We start from the raw sequence: 12,648 nt of genomic DNA, 5'->3' as shown, positions 1-12,648 counted from the left end.
GGAATATTTTTAGGATACTCCTCAACCAGTAGAGCCTTTAGAGTATATAATCAAAACACTTTGAAAGTTGAAGAAACAACTAATATAATATTTGATGAAGAAAACAATTTACCTAATATAACTAACAATGTTGACATTCATCCAAGAGCTACAGAAGATGATGAAATCCAACCTAATCTTAATGAGACAGAAGAACCAGTACTTGAACCACAGCCAAGACCAACTAGAATAAGTACTTCTCACCCACCTGACCAAATTCTGGGTGACCCAAACCTAGGAGTCAGAACTAGATCATCCCATAGAAACCTTAGTCAGATTGCCCTCATTTCCAAAATTGAACCTAAAACTATAGAAGAAGCTCTTCCTGACCCAGACTAGATCATTGCAATGCAAGAAGAATTAGCACAATTTGAGAGAAACCAAGTCTGGGACCACGTACCTAAACCCATAGATAAATCAATAATAGACACCAAATGGGTTTTTAGGAACAAGTTGGATGATCACGGTGATATAATAAGAAACAAAGCTAGACTAGTAGCCGAAGGGTTTAGTCAAGTCGAAGGCTTAGACTATGATGAAACCTATGCTCCGGTAGCTAAACTCGAGTCCATTAGGATGCTATTAGCCTATGCAGCAAATAAAGGGTTCAAATTATACCAAATGGACGTTAAGTCAGCCTTTTTAAATGGATTTATTAAAGAAGAGGTCTACGTAAGCCAACCTCCAGGGTTTGAAGACATAGACTACCCAAACCATGTATTTAAATTAAAAAAGGCATTATATGGACTAAAACAAGCCCCTAGAGCATGGTATGAAAGATTATCTAATTACCTAATATCCAAAGACTTTAACCAAGGTCAAATCGATCCGACCTTGTTCGTGAAAACTATAGAAAAAGACATCTTTATAGCCCAAATCTATGTTGATGACATAATTTTTGGCTCAACTAACTCAAAATTTCTAAAAGAATTTATTAAATTAATGGAAAGTGAATTTGAAATGAGCATGGTTGGGGAACTCAACTTTTTCTTAGGCTTACAAATAAAACAAACCAAAGATGGAATCTACATTTATCAAACTAAATATGCTAAGGAGTTAATTAAAAAATTCAGCATGGAAAATTCAAAAATTATAAATACTCTAATGACAACCAACATAAATATTGACTCTGACCCTGAAGGAAAACCTGTAGACCTAAAACACTATAGGAGTGCCATAGGTAGTTTACTTTATCTAACTGCAAGTCGACCCGACATACTATTTGCAGTAGGTATGTGTGCAAGGTACCAATCCTGTGCAAAAGAGTCACACCTAACATATGTTAAAAGAATACTTAGGTATATTAAAGGAACTCTAAATGTAGGACTTTGGTATCCAAGAACTTGCACCTTTGACCTTTATGGCTATTCTGATTCAGACTATGTTGGGTGCAAGTTAGATAGGAAAAGTACAAGTGGTAGCTGCCAGATTCTAGGTCAGTGCCTAGTAAGTTGGTCAAGCAGAAAGCAACATTGTGTTGCTCTATCCACTACAGAAGCTGAATACATAGCTCTAGGAGAATGTGCATCTCAATTGTTATGGATGATGCATACACTAAAAGATTATCAACTAGACTATAAAAATACAAAAATCTTTATTGATAATATCAGCTCGATTAATCTGACCAAAAATCCTATTCACCATTCTAGGACCAAACACATAGAGGTAAAACACCACTTTGTAAGGGATCATGTAGCTAAAGGTGAAATTGTACTCAACCATGTTGAGTCCAAATCAAACCTAGCTGACATCTTTACAAAACCCTTACCTGAACTTGAGTTCAGTGTACTTAGAAGGCAAATAGGAATGTGTTGGGTAGAGTAGATATCTTACCATTATTGTGTTTCAAATTCTAGGAAAAACAGTTTTTTCAAAACTCCAATTTTTCTTAGATTTTTAAAATTTTTGGAATTAGCCTAGGTTTTCCCCCTAGAAATCATGTTCCCCTAGAATTAAGCCAGAGCATCTCACAAACACCTAGGTTTACCTTGATTGTGATTGAAAAATATAGAACGGCGTGAGATGCATAGGTTATAGCCTGGACTCAAGAATGCTTATATCTGTGCATCAATATGAGTCTGGGCGTTAAATACACAATATACATTAATCAAGTTAAGTCTATTTGGACCAAAGTAACTTAACTTGACTAACCAAGTGAAAGCTATTGTCCTGTAGACAATCAGCAAGTAACTAAAGGTTAGACAGTTGGCAAAGGTTACTCAACTTTCTAGTTAAGAATATTTTGATCTTTATGGCTCTGATACATAGTAAATCAATCTAGTGAACATGACCTGTGCTTGGACTTAAGGACCAACTGAACTTGAATGAATAACCTTGGCCTAAAACTTAAAATATTTTTTTAAGCTAAGTACCAATAGACCTTAACTTTCAAACCCTGTTGAACTTAGCTAACCTGTTAATCTTAGTAAAATCTTGTACAATTTTTTCAAAACTTAACTCAAAGAGATACACTCCCCAACAGTGAAAATCTAGTCAATCAAATTATTATCCATTTTTGATATATGGCAAAGGGGGAGAGTAGCAAACTACAAAGTGTAAAATTCAAATTAATAGCTAAGGGGGAGCAAAAGTTAAGGGGGAGCAAATAGAGCAAATGTGCTTTAGTTACTGTGTTCATCTATAATTAGCAAATTTGCCTGTGTTAAAAATGTCTATCTATTCATTCGTTTACTTAACTTTGAATTTGAGTTGCCATAATCAAAAAGGGGGAGATTGTTGGTGCGGGAAGCATTTGACAATCGAACTCATGTTTTGATAATGGCAAAGAATTCAAAGTTAAGATGTTTTGTAGTCTAACAAGTCTACTTGAGGATTTCAGAAAAGTCCTAGCTGCGGTTAGGCAAAGGGAAAACCCTAGGGGGCGGTAACCCTAGGTCATAGGGGGTGGTAACCCTATGCGGAAAGTCTTGGCAGGTCGATGACTTCAGGCAAAAAGTCCTAGGGGGTGATAACCCTAGGTGGAAAGTCCTGGTGTCGCGAACCAGGTGAAAGTCTGGACTAGCCGCGAAGCAGATGTCCAGCAGAAAGTCCGGAAGTATCGAGTGCTGAGCAAAAGTCCAGTCGATCTAGAGGATCGCACTGGCAATAGGTAAATCTCCTGAGTGGAGTAGGTGAGGACGCGTTCCCCGCAGAGGGAACAGTAGGCGTCGGGTCGACCTAGGGTTTCCGGTTGGAAATCCGAAGTCAGACTGTCATAAACATTCTTTTATTATTCATACTGTTATTTTGTGCTAATTTTGTGTTGCAGGATATTGTTTGGGACTAACAAGTCTTGCAGGTACAAAATAAGGTAGTTTTCCCTCGGATGAACAGTGTCCGAGGCGCCTCCATGGAGCTTGGAGGCACCTCGAGTGCAAAAGCTGAGCTGGCTGCGAAGCACCATTGGAGGCGCCTTGAAGAAGGTAGAAGGCACCTTGGAAGGCGCCTTGAGTGAGGTTTAAGGCGCCTTGAATGGATGAAATTCGACCAGGTCAGATTTGATCCACGCGGAAGACCAGGCAGCATGGAGGCGCCTTGAACAGCCTTCAAGGCGCCTTGAACACCCTTTATAAGGGGGTTTCGACCAGCACTTCAGGACAACGACTACCAAGTGATCTCTCATCAACGTGCTGCTCCAAAAGACACTCCGAAGTGCTGCTACAAGTGCCCGACGACCCGAAGCTTCAGATTTAGCATTTCTTGTTGTCGGTATAATACTTATAGCTTTTAATTGTACTCATAATTGTAATCTTTTAACGAGCTTATAGTTGTTGCCCACCGGAAGCGATCAAGGATCGCGGGCCTTCGAGTAGGAGTCGCCTTAGGCTCCGAACGAAGTAAATCTCTGTGTCCTTCTGTTTGTGTTTGTTTGTTCTTTAATTCCGCTGCTTTAATTACTCTAACGCTGTTTTCGATTTCGATACGTACGAAATAGCCACGAGCGCTATTCAACCCCCTCTAGCGCTTCTCGATCCAACAATATATACCTATGTGTCAATCTGATATCTCATATTCATGACTTGTGAGATTAAGTCATCCGTTGGCATACATGCTATTCTCAACACATTAATATTATCTTTGTATATTAATGCTTGACTAAAAATAGTTAAGAAGTAGTATTCTATATATCCACAGCATCCCACTATCAATTCAACCAATTGATATGTTGTACATTAGAACCTACTACCCTACGACATTATTATACTTATTCATTTGGCGCTGAACTAAAGTAAATATAATAACTAACTTTACCTTTTATTAATAAGTAAAATATGATGCAAAAAGTTTCCTTGTCAATCATCTCATAATTGGTACTAGGGCTAATACTAATAATCTTCCACTAGCACTAGTGCCAATCAATAAAATATCTAATACCCAGTGATCTAGTGTGACCATCATACTTCCTCTGTGCCAAAGCCTTGGTCAAAGGATCTGTAATGTTAGCATTAGTCGGTACTCTACATATCCTCACATCTCCTCTATCGATGATCTCTCGAATGAGATGAAATCACCTTAGTATGTGTTTGGATTGTTGATGAGAGTGAGGTTCCTTAGCTTGTGTAATAGCCCCATTGTTATCACAATAGAGGTCTATTGGGTTTGCTATACTAGGAACAACACCAAGCTCTGTAATGAACTTCTAGATCCAAATAGTCTCTTTAGCTGCAACTGAAGCTTTAATGTACTCAGCCTCTGTTGTAGAATTAGCAACTGTGTCTTGCTTTAAACTCTTCCAACTCACAACACCATCATTTAAGCAAAATACATACACTGACTGCAATCTATAATCATCCTTGTTAGTTTTGAAGATAGCATCGGTGTAACCCTTTACAACAAGATCTTCATCACCTCCAAAGATCAAGAAATAATCTTGAGTTCTTCTCAAGTACTTAAGAATATTCTTGGCTGCTATCTAATGACTTTTATTTAGATCTGGCTGGTATCTGCTCGTCATGCTTAACACATACGAGACATCTGGATGAGTACAAAACATGACATACACGATAGATCCTATAGCATATGAATAAGGAATCTGATCCATGCGGTCCCTTTCTTCCTTAGAAGAGGAAGATTGAGTCTTCAAAAGACTCATACCATGTGACATTGACAGAAATCCCTTTTTAGAATTATGCATGGTAAAATGATTAAGCACCTTGTCAATATACATACTCTAGCTTAGGCCAAGCATTCTTTTAGATCTATCTCTATAGATCTTGATGCCTAAAATGTAAGTTGCTTCACCTAAGTCTTTCATCGGAAAATAATTTCCAAGCTAAGTCTTCACTAACTGAAGAGTAGGGATATTATTTTCAATTAGAAGTATGTCATCATCATACAATATGAGAAAGATGACTGTGCTCCCACTAACCCTCTTGTAGACACAAGATTCATCTTCATTCTTGATGAAACCACATGCTTTGATTGTATCATTGAATCGAAGATTCTAGGTTCTAAAAGCTTGCTTTAATTCATAAATGGATCTTTGCAACTTACATACCTTTCTAGCATTCTTTGGATTTACAAAACCCTTAGGTTGTGTCATGTACACATTCTCGAGTAAATTTTTGTTAAGAAATATAGTTTTGACATCTATCTACCATATCTTATAATCATAGTAAGCTGAATTAACAACATGACCCGAATAGACTTGAGCATCACAACTGGTGAAAAGGTTTCGTCATAGTGTATACCATGAATTTGCTTGAATCCTTTAGCCGCCAATCTATCTTTATAGGTATATATAAGACAATTCATGTCAGTCTTCACTTTGAAGACCCACTTATACCCAATGGGTTTGATCTCTTCAGATGGACCAACCAGAGTCCATACTTAGCTAGTGTACATGGATTTCATTTCAAATCTCATGGCCTTTAGCCATTTCTTAGAATACAGGCCTTGTACAGATTTCTGATAAGATGTAGGCTCATTGAGACCAATAAGTACTACATCACCATGGTCAGACAAGAGAAAAGAATATCTCTCAAGTTAACAGTGGGTCTTATCAGATCTACGTAGATCTTGTTCTACTGGAACAGGTTATTGCTCCACAACTTCTTGTAGTCTGATAAAATCATGATCCACAACATCTTGTGGTACCTGTTCAATTTCCATCAAGACTTTGGTGTTAGTTTGTGTATCTTGAATTTCTTCAATATCGACTTTACTTCCACTAGTTTTTCTTGAAATAAATTCCCTTTCTAGAAAGACATCATTTCTAGCAATAAACACTTTGCCTTGTGTGAGATTATAAAAGTAATATCCCTTTGTTTCCTTGGGATATCCTACAAAATAATATTTGCTCGATTTGGGTCTTAATTTATCTGAGACTTATCATTAAACGTAAGCCTCACATCCCTAAATCTTCATGAAGGACATCTTGGGACTCTTTCTAGTCCACATCGTATATGGTGTCTTTATGAAGACCTTAGATGGAACTTGGTTAAGTGTAAAAGCAGCTATCTCTAGAGCATATCCCTAGAAGAAAATAGGAAGTTTTGTTTGACTCATCATCGATCATACCATATCTAATAAACTATGATTCTTCCTTTCTGACACAACATTCCAATGTGGTGTTCTAGGTGGGGCAAGTTGAGATATGATCCCACACTCAACGAGATGGTCATGAAACTCTTGGCTAAGGTATTCTCCACCTCGATCTGTTTGAAGCATCTTAATTTGCTTACCAAGTTAATTTTGTACTTTATTCTTGAATTCTTTGAATTTTTCAAAGGATTATGACTTGTGTCTCCTTAAATACACATAACCGTACTGCTAATATCATTAGTAAAAGTAATGAAGTAATAATGACCTCCTCTAGCTACTATTCTAAAAGGGTCGTATACATCAGTATGTATGAGTCCTAACTAGTCATTATCTCTTTCGCTGTATCCACTAAATGAAGTCTTTGTCATCTTGTCTTGTAGACAAGATTAACATAAATCAAATAAGTCAAAAAGTCCATCATTATGGAGTTGTGAAATGTGATTCTCATTTATGTGGCCCAAGTGACAATGCCAGAGATATGTTTAGTTCAAACCATTAGATTTGAACCATTTAATATTTATGTTATAGATTGAGTTTTCAAAATCTAGAACATAGAGTCCATTTATAAGAAGTGCACTACAATAGAACATGTCATTCAAATAAATAGAACAACATTTGTCCTTTATTACAAATAAAAAATCCTTCTTGTCTAAACAAGAAATAGAGATAATGTTTTTGGTTAAAGCAGACATATAAAAGCACTCTTCTAGTTCTAAAATAAGCCCAGTAGGCAAAGATAAGGAATATGTTCCTACATCAATAACATCAACTCTTGCACTATTACCTACTCGTAGGTCAACTTCGCCTTTCATAAATGATCTAGTCTTTCGAAGGCCCTACACATTAGTACAAATGTGAGATGCACAATCGATATCTAATACCTAAGAAGATGAGATAAATAAATTGACTTCTATAATATATATACCTGAAGTAGAAATCTCACTTCTTTTCTTTTTTAACTTCCTCCAGGTATAATTTGTAGTTCCTCTTTCAGTGTCCAGTCTCACCATAGTGGAAGTAGATTTCTTCCTTAGGCACCCCCCGCCTTTAGATTTCAATGCATGAGTTTTGGGTTTCCATTTTTCTTGCGTCTTACCCTTACCTTTAGACTATCGTTTACTTTGCCCTTTTGCACCATCAGTATATTATTAGGCTTTGCCTTCTTAAGGTTGAGTTTAACAGTTCTCAACATGCTTAACATCTTAGGCAATGACTTGTCAATTTTATTCATGTTATAGTTTATGACGAATTGACTCTAGCCTTCTAGCAACAATTACATAATAAGGTCAGTGGTCAATTATTGGCCTAATAGAAATCCCATTCGTTGTAGGTTCTCTACATACCCAATCATTTTGAGTACATATGGTCCTACAGGACTGACTTCTTACATCTTGCATTGAAATAGAGCCTTAGAGATCTCAAATCTCTCATTCCTTACCTGCCCTTGATATAGTTGTCTAAGATGGTCAATCATATCATAAGCATCCATGTTCTCATGTTGATTCTGAAGCTTAGAGTTCATAGTGGCAAGAATAAGACATGATACATCTAATGCATCATCTTGATACTTCTTATAAGCATCCTTATCAGCATCCTTATCAGCTCTAGTGGTAGTAGTGGGGGGTGTTTCAGGAATGGGCTGCTCTAGGACATATAATTTTTTTTCTTCCTTAAGAACTATTCTCAAGTTTCTGTACCAGTCTAGGAAATTAGTTACATTAATCTTGTCCTTATTAAGGACAGATCGCAGAGAGAGTGTATTCGACATATTTGATAATATAGTAATTTAAAATAATAAAATATAGAAATAAATTGTTGGTGCAATATCCCTCAGGTCAAGGTTGACCTGGGTAACCAAGCTGAGTCTTGGTTTGGGTTTAGATGTTTGACAATAAGATATTGATTGAAGAAGAGTCAAGTAGGTCAAGGTTGACTGGATACTTGACTGGGAAGTCCTAACTGGGATGTTAGGCAAAATGAAAGTCCTGGTGAGTGAAGCCAGGCAGAAGAAAAGTCCTGGTGAGTGAAGCCAGGCAGAAGGAAGTCCTGGTGAGTGAAGCCAGGTGAAAGTCCTAGTGAGTGAAGCTAGGCAGATGGAAGTCCTAGTGAGTGAAGCTAGGCAGATGGAAATCCTGGTGAGTGAAGCCAGGTGAAAGTCCTAGTGAGTGAAGCTAGGCAGATGGAAACGGTGAGTGAAGCCGGTGAAAGTCCTAGTGAGTGAAGCTAGACTCCTAGTGAGTGAAGCTAGGTGAAAGTCCTAGTGAGTGAAGCTAGGTCCTAGTGAGTGAAGCTAGGTGGTAAAAGTCCTAGTGAGTGAAGCTAGTCGGTGAAAACCCTAGTGAGTGAAGCTAGATAGTGAAAATCCTGAAGAATAAGCCTTAAGTGGAAAAGTTCTGGATGCAGTTGGGAAGTCCAAGTAGGTCAAAGGATTGACTGGATACTTGGCATGAAAGAAAAGTCTAAGTAGGTCAAAGGGATTGACCGGATACTTGGCACAGAGAAAAGTCCAAGTGGGTCAAAGGGATTGACCGGACACTTGGTAAGGGAGTCCTAGCAGGTCAAGGGAGTGACTAGATGCTAGGCATGACATGGTCAAGGTTGACCGAATATTGGTTAGATGTTTGGGACTTGGTTTTGGACAAAAGTCAAGTGCTGGATCGATCCGTGGATCAATCGGATTTCGATTGTCGCACAAGAGCTCGGATCGATCCGTGGATCGATTCAGATGTCCCAATCGATCGGGATCGATTGAGAGCGATAAGCGCCGGATCGATCCGTGGATCGATCCATAGGCACAGAGGCGCTCTTGATCGATCCGTGGATCGATCCAAAGCCTCCCCGATCGATTGGGAACATTCGAATAGATCGGGATCCGACCGTTGGCGTCGTTTATAGCTGCAGGCGTTCGATGGCTGCGGCAAGAACTTCACCGATTCACTCCAGAGCTCTCGCCAACTCCTCCACAGCGCTCACAAAGCTCAGATCGCCAGTTCTTGAAGGATCTTGGAAGCTCTCCAAGTCAAGAGGCGGATCAAAGCCAAGAAGAGAAGCTAGGGTTAGGGTTTTGTACTCATTGTAAGCTTGTAAGCTTGTATTTCTTGTATCCTTTCCCTCTCTTCTTGTATTGAGTATTGTAGGGCTTCTCCGCCCTTGGTAGTTACCACAAAGGAGAGTTTTATTTAGTGGAGGGTGTGTGTGTTGGTGTGGATCCTTGGATTAGTCACCTCTTGTGAGGTGGATACCAAGTAAAACCAACCGTGTTAGCGTTGTGTGTTTGTTTCTGTATTTTCCGCTGCGCATCTTTGAAGGAACAAGCAACGCCGAGCACCGAGCAAACGCGACGAGCTATTCACCTCCCCCTCTAGCTACTTTTGGTCCTAACAAGTGGTATCAGAGCGAGGCCGCTCTTCACCGGAATCATCGCCGGAAGGGTCAAGCATATCAAGAAAATCTAGAGGGTGAAGAAGTTGGAGCAAATTCTTCAAGTTCAAGACTTTATCAAGCTCAACTTCAAGATGCAATTCCAAGATGGACTTGGATTTGACACAAGGGTGGCTCCACCATACACATCGGCAAGCTTCGATTCTTGGAGATCAAGAATTGAAAATTTTCTTATGATGGAGATAGAGCAATGGTTTGCTCTCATGGAAGGTTTTGAAGCTCCCACAAATTCCAAGGGCAAAGTACTCAAAAGGAGCAAGTGGAGCAAAGACCAAATCCAAAGATGTGAGGCCAATGACAAAGTGACCAAGCTTTTGGTCAATTTATTGCCAAGCAACATCTTGGAACAAATTGGAGAGTTTGAAGATGCCAAGGAGCTTTGGAGCAAATTGGCAAGAATTCATGAGATCCCCTCCACTGTATCAAATCAAGAAGAATCCAAAGAGGGCGACTCATTGGATCAAGACCAAGAGGAGGACTCCGAGGTTGAGAGATACTCAACCTCCGAAGAAGAGGAAATCCAAGAAGCTTCATCCTCAAGGGAATGCACCGAAGGGAACAAGGAGGGAGCATACTCCTTGTTTCACATTCAAGATGATGAAGCCTCCACCTCTAGGATTGAGGGGGAGCAATCCTTGGTGACACCGGAGCAAGAAGAAGAAGAAGCTTCTACATCCGGGTCAAGAGAAGAAGAGGAGGAAGAAGCTTCTACCTCCACAAGTCAAGAAAAATCAAATGGAGGAGAATCAAGGTCCGATCAAGAGGAAGCTTCTACCTCCGGATCCAAAGAAAAAGATGCCACCCCTGCAAGCAAAGGTATAAATATTTCAATTAATAATAAAAATCATATAATATGTTTTGAGTGTAGGGAACATGGGCACTATAAGAGCAAGTGTCCCAACTTGGCCAAGAAGAAGGGCCAAATGGCACAAAAGGGCAAGGAGAAGCTCAAGGAGACCACCCCCGGGACAAAGAAGAGCAAGGAGCACATTGTGTGCTTCTTGTGTCAATAAAAAGGGCATTACCGAAGTCAATGCCCCAAGGGGAAGAAGATGGTCAAGGCTCAAGGAGGCACTAGTCAAGGGGGAGCCTCCAAGGTAAAGAAGAAGGTAACATTCATTGAGCCTATTCCCTTGCAAAATGGTAAAAAGCATGCTAGGTCAAAATTTTATCATCTTAATGCGATTTACCATAAGAATAGGAAGCATGAGGGCTTTAAGGAAAAGCATGTGGCCCTACATGCCAAAACTACTATCCCAAAGGCTAGGAATGTAGGTAAAAACCTAGGCGATAACTCTAAGGATGTAAGATACAAGCCTAGAAACAAAAATGCTCATGAACTTAATGGAAAACCAAAAACTAAGGACTTAGTGATGGAAAATCAAGTCTTGAGGTCAAGACTTGATAAAATTGAAAAGACCCTAAAAAGGATGGAAAATATCCTATTAGGGCAAAATGAGCATAACCTAGGTTTAGGGGTACAAACGCCATCCAATGGCCATAGAGGTTTGGGATACAAACCAAAGGCTAAGAAGGATGTGCCCTCTTACCATAGAGTTCCATATAGTTATGGAACAAACCCTAGGTCTAGTGGTCAAGCCAAAAATACTAGGGAAGTCATCCCTAAGAGTATTTTTGCAATAAATGTGACTAAGACTTCTAAGAAGTCTAAGAAAGTCACAAACAAGGTCACAAGGGAGGTTATCCCTAGAGTTGACCTAGAAAATGTGACCAAGGCTTCTAAGAAGCCCAACAAGGTCACTAGGAAGGTATCTAGGGAAGTTATCCCTAGTGAGTACCTAGAGCATCCAAGGAGCACCAATAGGTGTTGGGTTCCTAGGAGCATCTTCTCTACCCCATAGATGGGTTAGAGAGTGTCAACTCCGATTAGAAGGGTAGTTAACCCAACTTTGAGGAAATTGACACTCAAGGAGCATTTTCAAGGTTTTAGTTAACCTTTGAAAATGAAATGGACCTTTTATTACTCCTTGAAAGAGTAAATGTGCCAAACTGGAGAAGTATTGATTTTATTTTAAAGTGGCACATATTGGAAAATTCATAAGAACTATCAAGTTGGGTTTTTGGTATGTTCTTAGGCAATTTAAGGCAATCCGGGCCTTAAATTTAAAAGTGCTGCTCTTGAGGAAAAATGGAATATGCCAACATTTGAGGACATGTTTATTTTCAATTGGCATACATTAAATCAAGGAAATTAGAAATGCCAAATTTAGGCTTTGGCATTCTCTTGTAGCACTTTAGGGCAATCTAGGTTTAAGTTTTAGGATTAGCTAAGATTAATGATACTTAGATAGGTAATCTAGGTATATTTTATTTATGCTAAACCATGCCATGATTGTTTGCTCATAATATGCCATGACATCATATTTTATCTTATTTGGATTTTGCATTCATGACTTATCATGAAAAATATAAAAATACCATGTCATGCCATACATACATCATGTAGTTATAGAAATCTTTCTTTTGAAAGCTATTTTATTTTGATGTATGCCATAACATAATCATGCATTAAGTTTAATTCCTTGTAATTAAGGACGAATGGCATTTAACGACACTTATTGACAAGTGACATCCTAGGTGGATGTCTAACATTTCTAAAATGCC

Source organism: Zingiber officinale, chromosome 4A (assembly GCF_018446385.1).
Source record: "Zingiber officinale cultivar Zhangliang chromosome 4A, Zo_v1.1, whole genome shotgun sequence".
NCBI classification, from domain to species: domain Eukaryota; kingdom Viridiplantae; phylum Streptophyta; class Magnoliopsida; order Zingiberales; family Zingiberaceae; genus Zingiber; species Zingiber officinale.
This window is presented reverse-complemented; position numbering follows the sequence as displayed.